At 43.0% G+C, this 13,385-nt stretch overlaps 1 long non-coding RNA gene across 1 annotated transcript in view; it reads left to right on the top strand.

The window, feature by feature from the left end:
- The window catches only part of LOC139768542 (uncharacterized), a 160,861-nt gene that overhangs the window by 79,980 nt on the left and 67,496 nt on the right, over window positions 1-13,385 (top strand). The gene's annotated exons all lie outside the window — the stretch shown is intronic.

Genomic DNA, 13,385 nt, shown 5'->3' with positions numbered 1-13,385 from the left:
TCTTATGCTGCTGCTATATCACCACCAGATGTTATCGCTTCCTCCTTCTTATTTCGATAATACAGTTACTCATTCATCATCTTGTCTATAATCTATAAACACGCTGTATCTCTAAACTACCTTCTCTATGTTCTCTATAACTCAATTCTTGATCTTATGTTTCGACCAGTGTACATGTAGTAAAAGGGAGGAAGGAGGTGATTAAGGGGAAAGTTTCAACATCGAAATTTAATACTTATAAGTGTTAATTTTAACGTTTTAATTTAATGGGAATAAGCTTACTTTTTAAATAAGTTTGTTTATTTGAAAATAAATTGCATGTATGTATATCAGTACAAAAAACATTGTACATTCGTACGAACAGCCGGATATGTGAACATTCTGACGTCTTAACGGAAAGCATATTATCTCGATCCCATTCCGGTACGTAACCCGCGCAAAACTCGCTGCGCGACGATTCGGCCGATTCGCTTTTAAGGTCTGGATTAAGATTCTTGAAATTATCGTTTTTGTGCGGCTCCGAATACCGACGTACGCGAGTAACACGTCGCATTCGCATTGCTCGCCGATTCCGCAACATAAATTAACTTTATCAGTGGGGTAATCGAGGATCTCCGCGTTTCCACAACGAAAATCGCGGGCGAGCCGGCAAACTTATTACAGATCTATTAGATCGGCCGACCGGGATAAGGAAATATCTTCAGGAAAAGCCCGCGCTTTGGCCATACGCACTCCTAATGAACGCTGTTTACGAATTACGAACGCTTCGTTAACTCGCGCGCACGCGGTCGCGCCGGGTATTCGCGGATATTCAACGAGGAATGGTTATCGTAACCGTTTTTGCGAGCTGCGCTATAAAACCAGGCATCCATAATCGTAAAACCTTTCTCCCGTGCGAATTTGCCGTGATCAATAACCCAGTTATGTACAATATTGTGCACCGAACAACGGCGCGCTGTTGAAACAATCAAAATTTTAGAAGAAAATATAGCACTGATACAAATATTTTTATTTTTAAATTTAAACTAAAAAATTATTATCGAAAAATTGCCTTTTAAAATTATCGTTGGACGCTAAAAAATAACAATATCAATTTTCCAAAGAAATGTTTACACAAATGAATCCTATACATTGCTTCTTTATCATTTATGGAAACTGAAACTTCTTGGAACACCAAGGACTTTTTTCTTCTACCTTTGCGATACGAATATTATGACGATCTCCGAGAGAAAATTTAAGCACGATGTTCGGACGCTGGTAAATGTGAACATTCAGTTTACGAGGTAACATGGTTGCAGTACCGGAAACCGCGCCCGATGCTACGGGCTATCGTCAAAAAGCCATCCATGCGGCAAGTAGGTACCGAAAGCTCGGACTGCTGCACGGACAATGTAGAATTTCGTTGCCCTGCACTGCCTTGCCAGGTCCCAAGATCGTGACGTTCATCACATTGTGTCCGTCGGGCGCGTCGGGTTGCCAAGAATTTCGCCCGGAAGCGACAAGCGCGAGACCTCGCGTTCGCACAACCGCGTTCGGCTTTAACGGATATCGTGAGAGATCGTGGGCGGAGATTATTGTGATCGCGGCGAGATCGCTCGGACAGTAACAATGTTGCAGAACCAGGAAGCGAGTCCCTAAAGCGACAATGTAATGAGGAGCGATGCAAGAAAGTGGCAAAAGGATCGGGCATGATATATGCTCTGGATGTTGCCGGTGAAGATGGCGGAACGGTTGGATTGGCGCGCGGTATCTACCGTATTCCATTTTGTATAAATATACCTTTCTGCATCGCGAGAGATAAAATCTATACAGGCAATACCGGAGATCGTCTCGGAGAGAGCGAAATAGACAGTAAAAAGATATTCGAGCAGGTTGTCCGAAATACAAAGCGACCGATGCGTAATTTCCTTAATGGCGTTTAAAAATTATGACGAAGAATCCCGGAGGCGTGCAACAGCAACCCGGAGTTCTCGTGTTGTACAGAAGCACGGAAAGTAATGAAATTTCAGCTTCAGGCTCCCAACTGTCAAGGAAGAATAATTTTCAGTAATATTCATATTTTACATTGCAACGAATGTCATTTTTGTTCAGAAGAAAGCGACTTGTATAGAGAAACTTCTCATAAAATCTATCTCTAAAATAAGTATAAGATATAAGTTTAGAATAAAAGGGAACGTAACTTCGCTTTAAATCGCTTGCTTGCGGCTTTTGCTAAGAATTACAAAAATTATTAGATCCTGTGCAACATACGTCGTATAAATGTTGTCAGAAAATCCTCCAAAGACGACGAATTGACAAACGTGTTACTTACGCTTCGTATTAATTTTTTCGCATTACATAATTATCCATTAGTTTATTCTTTAAAGCTGTCACGTCTTCAGGAAGTGTCTTTGATATCCGCAGTTTTACGCTCGAAAACCTTATACCATTGTTTTTAGCGGAATACATTCTTTAATTCGTCGGAATTTTTGCTTGGCAGAAGGGTGACCGTGAGCCACAAATGCACCTTGCATCTATCACTTTCTCATTCGCGAGAAAATGCGATCACCGTCCGTGTCTCTCCAAGACTTATTACAGGATACATCTGTTTCTGCACCGGTGGTAGCAGCAGCGTGCAATCACGCACGTAATTCGAAAGCAGAAAGAGGGAAATTGCCGATTAGCCAGGCGCGTTTCTTAATTGCGTAAGGCATTATACTTCAAGTGCAATCGACAGCCTTCGCAGTTATTCTTATACTGTTGCCAGTCATTCATACTGTCTAGAGATAAATGAGAAAAACCAGGTCATCTAATATTTAAGTGTATAACGAAAAAAGACAAAAATTGATTTTGACATGTGAAAATAATTTGCCATAACAAATAATGAATCTTTGAATATCGTGCTAGATCTCATATATTTGAAACGACACTTTGAGTGATTGATTAAAAAGAATTAAATATATATTTTTTATATTATTATAATATAATTGTATTATTTTACATAATGTAATTATGTTATAAATTTTTAATAACGTATTTATTTTGAATAAAAAGTCAATAATCAAAGATTTAATTAATAATGGATCTATTAGGGTGTAAACTCGGGTAAGATGGCCATACAGGAAAGATGGCCAACTCATGTTCATTCGATGTTTCATGGCGAGCTAGATTGAAAGAACATAGGTTGGCCATCTTTCCTCTATGGCCATCTTACCCGAGTTTACCCTATATTTGCATAAGGAAATTAATATTTTTTTCTCTTTGTTAGAAATTTTAATTATTTTAATTATAGTATACGCACTATCCGAGAGATCATTTACCGATATATATATTCCTAGTCGTACGTTCCAACTTAAACAAGATATCACATGTTACACGAAGGCGTGTCTAACATGTCATGCGTCGCTGCGATTTCGCATCCGTTATTTCACACAATGTGTATTTTATGCGTCATAATCAAGAATTACGGGCGCATGGCGCACGCGGCGTAACTTAGACTTTCGCTTGACGAACGCCGCGGACCTTCGCGGAGGCGCGAGGGGGAGCTTCCGAGTTCTTCTCTCATGTAGGCGACAGTACGGTCGGCTCTAGGAAAATGTAATATAACTCGTCGCGCTGTGGGATGAAAACACCGTGGTTTTACTACTCGCGATGCGCCAAGACGTACAACGGGTGGCACCTTAAATAATGTGACCTGCCGACTCGTTGAGCGACAATCGTGTGTCTTCTCGCTCGGCGGAGGTGCTCGTCCTTCGCGAGCACGACAGTCACGCGTGTTGCGTTGAAACATGCGGGGATTACGTTTCGTAAACTGCACTAAATCATTGTGACTGCAGTGCGCCGACATGCGCGTCTATCGCGGCTCGAAATTCTGCGGGATCCTCTGTTACATCAATATCATAAATATTCTTTAATTCTTTAATTTTTTTTCGTTTTGCATGTATCAGTTTATGGGAATATTTCGTTAGCACAATTACTACTATATAAAAAAGAATTGCAACAGGAAAGAGCTTTTAATAAGAAACTATTAATATTAATTATTTATTGTAATAGTTAAGGATTTAAACAAAGAGATCTATGTAAAGTTAAAATAATATTAAAACTGAATGACGTAAAAAATATTATTTCTATGATACTTTTGTCTGCCGTTATTTAAATAAGCATTGCTATTACAATAATATCGTTTGATATTTACCGTTTAGTTAGTCTGTTGCCTAATAGTCGTCTATTATATTTAAAACCACCAAGAATTATGGGTTTTACGATTTTTCCTAATATTGACCGCTTATAAATTTGTGTGACGTCCGATTTACATAAATCGAATATGAATTCGATTTGTAAGTAAGAAAAGAGGATTTTCCAACAGGATGTCAAGCACTAATAACTTATATTCAGCGACATACTGCGAATTTTCTAAACCTACTATTATCCCCTGTTGCAATATCGTACAGGTGCGGAGAACGTTTCGACCGGAAAGAAAAGTCTCGCATATACGTCACGACTATTTATAAAAACTAATGGCGGCTAAACACTATAACTCATGAACTCATTATACCTAATAGCCCCTGGCGTATTTATGTCGAACGAGTTCGTACCGCTTCTCGGTTTTGCGGCTTACAAATTACACACAAACCAGAATTATCTTGCCGGGGTGTGTATAAAAACGTGCTAAGATTACATGACAGAAACGCAATTCTGATCGATTAGCAAATTTTGGTAGACCAAATTTTGTAGATACGTAGTCACAGCGTTGCTAAAGGCCTATATTTTACGCAGATGACAGCTATCCGCGTCGTCTGAAATGAGAGTTATACGTAGTATGATTTTGTGTCATAAATTTAAGATTTTCTTCTTGAATCAGTTTTTCACTCAAAGACGTGCAAGTCAAGGTAGTAATGTTCTCGTTGCAATATTTATATTTAATAAATAAGTGAAAACACGACTGATATGGTATACAATCAATTAAAGAAATACACAAAACATTTTATGGTCCGGACTGGATCTTGATAGCCTAATAATATTATTCGTGTGAATTTTATGTGCATTTCTTCGCCTGAAATAAAATACACACGAATAATGTTATTAAGCTACCCAAACCCAGTCCTGACGATAAAATGGCGTTTTTTCCTAATTAAAATTATAAATCGACATCGATAAATTCTTTTCAACAAATATCAACGCCATATCGATCATTCACGATATACTGGACGTCTGATCTTGACCGCTCGAGTCGCCTGCACGCGCTCCGCCGGAAACGCGACTTTTAATCCGCTCACATAGCGTGAGGAAAGATCCTTCGTGCACGCGAAGTCATTCAAGCGTGAACGACGAGAGGAACGGACCATCCCCCTCGGGCATGCATTAGAAGTGTCCATTGAGTCGTCTAATTTTATACGTTGTAAATCTCCTCCTACACCCGATGACGCGTCGCGTGCACAAGAACCCGTGTTTATGTATATCAAGATGCCTACACATGCGACTACGTGAATCCGCACCATACCGCACCGCAGGGAGCGTGGTGCATACCACGGTTGCATTAGGTCTGTTCTTTGCAGCTGAACTGGCTGCACTAGTTCAGAGTTTATCTTTTTTACACCACATTGGAAGGAAAAGGATGAACTCTGAACTAGTGCAGCCAGTTCAGCTGTAAAGAACAGACCAATTATTACGTTAGCGAAGTGTACCGTGGAGATCTCCGCTATAAACTATTTCGTAGCGTCTCTCTCGATAGTTTTCTTATCAGAGTTTGTCACATGGCAATCAAGAGAAACGACGGTGGCGAAGCCTCACTGACGAATATACAAATCGATTGCAACGACCGAGTATCGTACGAAACAGCCGTTCTTCGTCGCATTCAGGTCATCAAACTTACGCGGATTACGTAAAACCGTCTTAGCATCCTGTTGCCCAGACACGAGAGGGGGATGATATATAGTCGTTACGTCGATAGCGCGCGAAGAGCTTGGGTACCGATCATCGATCATTGTCGCTCGAATATGGAACGCAAGAACGATAACTCGATGTCCACCAACGTCGCCGCGCAATCGTTATATTTAATATTAGCGCTAGTCGGATATCGCTCGTTATGAGCGATTTAATAAGAGTCAGCTCGTAATAGAGAACGGCCGTTAACAGCGAGTTTCTTAACGCAGATAAGAGCGAATTGTACGTTTTACCGTACGTGAATTAAGTTTTCTTCGAGCGAAGATTTCATCCGACTGCGCAAAACCGTAGGATGAACGTTTACAAAATTACCGTGACCATCTTTCATCTTGTCCGATTGTTACGTCAGCCGTTATTCGTATCAACCGTTGAAGCATCGTCCGAGTTCATAGGGCATCGACGTTGCGGCCGGGCAAGAAGAAGGAAATTCTAATAACATTCGGAGAGGAAGATAAGAGTTTAATTATTCACGCAAAGCGGGGTTCCCCGGTGCCTGGGCCGCGCGGAGGGTCTATCTATCGGGCCCCAGCGCGTGTGTGCACACGCGCTCGGGTTCGCATGGTGGTGTTTGTGTAGTACAGCGGTACGTATAGGGAGGTATATACCTTATATCTACCTATCGTGAGCGCGATAAATCTCGCGGAGTCAGGTGGACGATGGTCATCAGCTAGTTGCCGCGTGTAAGAGGCCCAACGGCTCTCCTCTCCGAGAGGGGCCGCGATGTGCCTGGGTTTAAGTCTGTTCTCATGATGCCGGACGGCCTAGCGACGACCCACGACCCTGTTGGCCACAACTTACCGCGCGGTACACCCGCAGTATGCTTTCTCGGCTACGATCCACCACGGCATTCCTGACCCTAACCGTGACGGCGGACCGGGCCGGAATACGCAATTCCGTGGCGCGACGCGGAAAAACGCTGGATGCAGGAAATGCCGCATCGATCGTGACGTCGCGTCGCTCGTACTAATACGTTGGATGTTCGCTTGATTTCCTTAGTTAGGTGATTGAAGCTCTCTTTGGTCCACACAGCGCGATACTGCGCGACATAACGTGCAATCATAAATTAATAATATTTCGACATTTCGAAGAAGTTTGTAATTAAGAAACATTTACTATGTTTAGGACAATAATCTGAATTTTTTTGGTAGTTATTTTTTTTACAAAGAGAGAGTTAAATATTAAAAAAATATTTTTTAGATCGTTTGGGAAAAGATTTCTCCAGCAAAAATGTCTAGCGACGCTTGGATATTTATGAGCAGGGAAAAGAATTCTTAAGGGTTATAAAAAATAGATTCTGCTGAGGTCAACTGCTCCTGGAGCGCAGTCCCGAGGCGTTCTGCGCGTCGCTGAACTACCGATTTAGCAGACCGGAATACAAAACGCGCGCAGAGAGGGCGGAACGTCAAAGTGATTCAACTGCTCGACGCGAAATCTCTACAAATCATGAGAGGAATGAGGAAGGGAGAGGGGGAGGGATAGCACCGTAAGAGACCACGGGACCTCCTTACAGTTAGAACAGTACGAACTAAGGGGGCTTGGCTCTCATTAATCTCGGGATCTAATCTCGTCAAAGGGGACACTGCGAGATACGCGAGGACAAAGGGCTTCCTCCGGCGCGGTATCGCCGCGCAATCTCGTCACATCGGACGCTCGCGAGGCGGTGATCGCGAAACATCGAGAAGCGGGCGGGAACCTGCGGCGCGAGATAGAATCTCGACGAGCGACCACACAATGCCAAACATATTAATTAATGTGCATCGCCTCGGGAGCCGCGCGCAATGACGTGGGACCGTAGGTGGTACATTTCGAATACCAAGTGTCCTCGCAATATCGTAGTACCTTGTACTTAGTAGTCACAATAACGACAGTGATAGTTTGGTGATAATATAACAATACGCATAACTATATATTTATTTATTTATTTCCTTACTTTTACATTGTTCTTGTAGTTTTCTCTTACGAGCTCGCGTGTTTAGTAAATATTACTTAAATTATATTTTTAACGCATATTCGCAATTTAAGCGAATATGCGTTAAAAATACAGACATTATTCTTAGGAGATTTAAATGATTCGCGCGTGCTTCGTACATAGCATCGTACGTGCACGTCGAACTTGAAGCACTATACGCTCGAAAAATGGGCGTCCGCCGAACGGACAAGTTCGCGCGCGCGCGAATATAATTGCGCGCACGAATATTATCTGCCCGTTTCGTCGGGGAGTAAATCGCGACTACGTCAAATGGGCCGACTAACTTCAGGGTGCGAACGCTTACGCGCATCCTCATTACGGTTTTTACTGCCGCAGTTTCTCCGAACCATTACATCGTTACACGGCCGGGAGAAGAGAAAGAGAGAGCTCGCGGCGGCGGCGTCTCGCAAAACGCGCTCTCTCGGTCGAGCGAACGCGACCGTAAACGCGAGACAAAAATATTGATAAACCGGACGCAAGCTCGCGGGATCGCTGCATTACATACTTTGTGCGCATCCTACTTTCGAAGCGGTTTACGAGTGCTCGACCGTTTGAAGGAACGGCGCGAGGCGGACCCGCGCGCACGAAGTCTTATCGGACGATAATTTGTCGCTTAATCAACGGGCGCGATTAAGAAAGAGTCAGGAAAAGAGAGAGAAAGAGAGGTAGCGAAAAAAAAGAGGGGATCTTGATATTTATTATATTTAATTTGCGCTCTGGCGAAGCGCGGGTAATTTGCCGCTAAATAAGAGCAGATGAAATGTTAGAGTCATTTTACGAGCGCACTTAGGCGGCATGCGGAGGCGATCTTGGTCCGCCTTCCCCCTCATTCTCCTTCTCGTCTTACCCTGTCCCTTCTTCGCCTCGCATCCCGTCTTTTTGCATCCCATGCGAAATCATTTTCCTAGGTCCTTTAACGAAGATGACGGTGTACTCCTGTCACAAAACAGGGATCTCGCTCGCGGACATTAAATTAAAGGGCCCTCTCCCACCTTTCTTTCTCTATCGTTTTCTCGTCGCCGTGAGACGTACCGCCGGGATCGTTTTCTTGCGTATAATATCCTGTCATTAGTCGCCAACCGAGAAGAAACAAAGCGCGCGCACGGCTTAGCGCGTTCGGCTTTTATCGCGGCAGCGTTATCTGGCTGCTTCTACGTCTTCTTCTTCGTTACTCTGTCTTCCCTTCCTTCCTCGTTTTTCTCCGTATTTCGTCGCATGATAGCGCGACCAGACGCGTTTTACGGCGCTTTAACGCCCCGATGCCGCCGCCGGCAGTGGTGCTACGTGCGCTCGACGCCACGGAAATCTGGAAGTACGGATGCACGGTTGTATGCACCGTGACGACGTTCCGTGGAGAGGAGATGATTCTGTGCTTCGGCGTCTTTCATGGCAGACGGTGGTCGTAGCAAATATGTTAACAAATACAATACTGTTACTCACTTGGCCTTCAAACCTTAATCCGGCGCACTTTTCAAATTCCAACATTAGATATCTCGAGGTGGCCTTAGATTCTTAGACATACTGAAGAATCTCGCTCACAGGCTGCTTTAAAGTCGGCAGTTATCGCATAATCGATTTAACTAATAAATTCTATCGAAATTTACTATCGTGCCTGCCAGATCGTAAATTCTTTCGAGCAGAATTACTTTTCCGATCATATTAGCAATAGTTCGCGTGCGTTTTAAACTTTCAATGACGCTTTATTAGGTAAATACCACGCCGGTATAATTAATTCGGCCGATTTTATTTTCGCTAAACCGGTCGATTGATTTTTCGCGCGCCTTCCGACCAAATGGAGAAACTAATTATCGACGCTGCCGATAATACGCATTGTCGTCCGCCTCATTGTTCTCCGGATCTATTGTAGCGACGTGGCAAAACACATCGTCGTGCCAGTCTCGCCTCTCGCTCATTCAAATCGGCGAGCGGGGCGCGTTGCGTTTCGTCGCGCGTTTCCATTTTGCACGTGCATAGCGTGAGAGAGACGCATGTGGGTGTTGCGTGATTTAAGCGTCTCGGCGGCACGGCCGCGGGCGATTTTCTTGATCCGATCCGTTCGCAAGTCGCCCCCGCCATTGTGCAATCGTCGCGTATTACATATACCGTATCGTGCATTATCAGTTCGTCGATTACTCCGCCTAATGGCGGGTCATCACGCCAATCTCCGTCAAGCGTGTTTACCGACTTGTCGATTTATATACCGATTCTGCAATCCGAAACGAAACTAAGGGAAATCTGCGAAACCTCGTCAAGATATCTTTCGCCATTGCAGTATTTTTAAGAAATCCCACGCGAGAGGTAAAGAGATCACGGGATATCCGGAAAAATACTTCTATAATCTCGTTATATGTACAATATATTCATATTTATTATAGCGTTCAAGATATTTTTAGAATATTATTTAGATTTTTATTATAATTTCTATATATCTTTTTACTGAATACAAAATGTACTGAATATCTTAGAGAGCACATATGCAATAGTCAGGTATTATTCTAATTCTAGTTAAACAGCAATTCAATTATACATTTGGGAAAATCGATCTTACGTCATTCAGGATGATTTCAATATATCCATTGCCGTACGAGATTCTGGGTCAGAAGTTCACGAAGTGCCTGGACCCGGGTAATTCTATTCGCCGCGGAATCCCGGCGAGCGCGCCGGATATTTTTGTCAGAGGAGTATCGTAGCGTGTTTGCGGCGTGCGGAGAGAATGGAGAAAGAAGACTCATTTAATTGCGATACTCCGATATGGCGGAGAAGACGCGGCCTCGCTGCGCGACGCGCGATGAAACGTTTTGGAATGAATAGAACGCACGGCAACGGCGATAACTAACTACGCGGCTAAGCGTGCGTGAAATTATAAGTTATTGCAAATGCGCCCGTAACTCGCAGAACACATCGTTTATGTCGCTACTAATTATCGAGTTTATGGATTCCGGCTTGCGATTATTCGTCGATTTCGAACGATTAACGTAATTTGCTCTACAGCGAAATTGTGATAAACGAATTTATTGCATACTTCTAAAACCCGTTTGTTTATCACTGCAATTAGACATTTTTTTTCAATGAATAGAAGAAAATTTTATTTTTAGGATAGTTTCGCGAGATCCGATGTAACATGTGCACTTGGAATATTGCACTGTTAAATTCGTAGTGTCAAATTATACTAAATTTGAGTCATTTTTAACCATTCCTGTAGTCAAGAAAATGATCGCCACTGCTCTTACTCAATATGTTGTTAATTTAACTAAAATAAATCAATGGAGTTAAACAGTACTGTTTGTGTTAAAATAATAAATTATTTCGACACACATGGTAGTTGAAAATGTTATTTAATTCAAGATATATAAATTTTATTCTTTAATATATTTAACAGTGCGGAGAAGCGATTTTAATAAATCATTATAAGCATGAGATTTTAAATATAATTATCAGATTGAATTTAAATAGGCTTCATCGATAGATAGCACCTACACGATCTTTGCGATGAAACACAGCTAAATATCACTATCACGCGAATGGAACCTTTCACGTTTTCCGTGCACAATTTGAACGGATCCTCTTTGTGACTCGTGGGCGAGATAGGGCGAGATACGTAGTCGATGAGTAAAGGCAAACATTAAATCGCGCTACATTACGAACAATGCAATGTGCCCACACGATCTGAAATCTTCTGTCTGTCGCCCGCCCCGAGAATTCCTCGCGGCCGCGGCGCGCACCAACCCACCATGCCGTGGCCCGCATTCTCGACGCCACCCGCGGTCTCTAGCCTTCGTAAATATCATCGCGCGCGCACCATTGTTACTACCTTAACACCGGTGATTTGACGTAATTAAAGTGCAAAGTCCGTTCCACCGTCGCGATGACATTTGATCTCGAGTAAATTCAATTTGTGCATTCAGCGGCTTAACACACCGTCCCGTCCGTACTGGACGATCGCTAATTTATGCCCTGGTACGACGTCGAGATCGGCTAATTGTTTTTTCTATAGCGCTTCTCCGAAGAGCCGTACGTCTTGTTGCGTGTCGACTCGCGATCACCCGTAGATCACTCGGCGGCTCACGCCCTGCGATCGGCCGATCTATCCGACGCGTAAAAACCATTCGGCCGGACAATTTGCGTGCCGCTCCCGGACGAGAACGGATTCTCGTAGGATCCTTCGCACCTGGCATTCCGGTTCCCGTCGCGCAAGCGAACGGCTGCCGAGATCGCAGCGATCGGAGATGTCGCGGGCGATTCGCGTGGGCGGCGAGTCCTCGAGTGAGGCTTCTTGCGGTGTCATTAAGATACGGTTAATTTACGGCAGTCGTAATACGAATGTAGAACATTGTTCAGATTATCAGCGGCTAAATTGTCGCTTCTTCGGACTTCGGACGTCTCATTACACCGCGCACAGCAATAAATCAGGACCTGGCAGCTCTCAGCCGCTTTTCTTGCTGCTCCCTCGCTTTAACTGCTCGAATAATGTAGAGATATAAAATATTTTTTCAACGCCGCCGTTAAAATATAAATATGTAAACACACGATACTGTTGTCTTTGTTTAACAAATTTTAGTCTTTTAGTATATACGCAATGAAGTTAAATGAATATTTATCGGGACATTTCTGCAAATTTTGCTAGAAGTTGGTACCATCTTTACAGATAAGCAAGGAAGAGAGAAGATATTTCGAAAGCACGATCGCATGACGATCAATGATTACTCAAATCCTCCCCTCGCGTCAGCCTTAGCGTTCAGAGTTCTCCCTTCTCCATCTTCTTTCCGGTCTCGGTTGGCATTCTGCGGAAAACCCGCGGCGCGAATTTCATATACACGATAAAATATACCGGTCGAGCATCGAGTCCAATTAATCACTGTTAATTACGGACGCGGGGGTCGGTCCGGCGAACGAGGGCGATTAATGAGTAATTGATTTCGATCACGCCACTCGCCGATTGGGAAAAGAGCTACATCGCGGTCACCGAAGATAGTCGATCGTAAATTTTCTTTTCCACACTGGATTCACGTATGTTTAAAAACAATGAGTGTTACGATCGTTCGTGACTATCACAAGATTAGGAATTTATACAGATGTGCGCAGGATAGATAAATCTTTCTGGGTTTGTTAATTTCTGCTATAAATTTTTAGCAAAGTAGAAAGAAAATCTTAGAAAGGAAATTAGATTTTCCCCGGATATTAGAAATATCGATTACAATTTTAGACTTTTATTAATAGTATTTATATTGCTTCACATTATTATATTTTACGCAACTCTTTTAAAAGATGACATGTATATCGTTTACTTTATGAAATTTCTGAACAGATACTTATTATGAATTATGAAAGCAGATGTTCGAAAGTAGAAACTTATCGTGTTTAGGATTAAGTTAACTCATTCGTCGCTGCTTGATTGCGCTCTGACAAGCGTGTAATTAGTGAGCCTTAATTTCTTGATCAAATCGAGCTTCGTTGGTATCTCACTTCTTCCGCGGTATTGACGATGCCAGCTGCG

This window comes from Temnothorax nylanderi, unplaced genomic scaffold (genome assembly GCF_030848795.1).
Source record: "Temnothorax nylanderi isolate EJ_2023f unplaced genomic scaffold, tnyl_v1.0 TNYL_tig0002_pilon, whole genome shotgun sequence".
Taxonomy (NCBI): Eukaryota; Metazoa; Arthropoda; class Insecta; order Hymenoptera; family Formicidae; genus Temnothorax; species Temnothorax nylanderi.
This window is presented reverse-complemented; position numbering and strand designations above follow the sequence as displayed.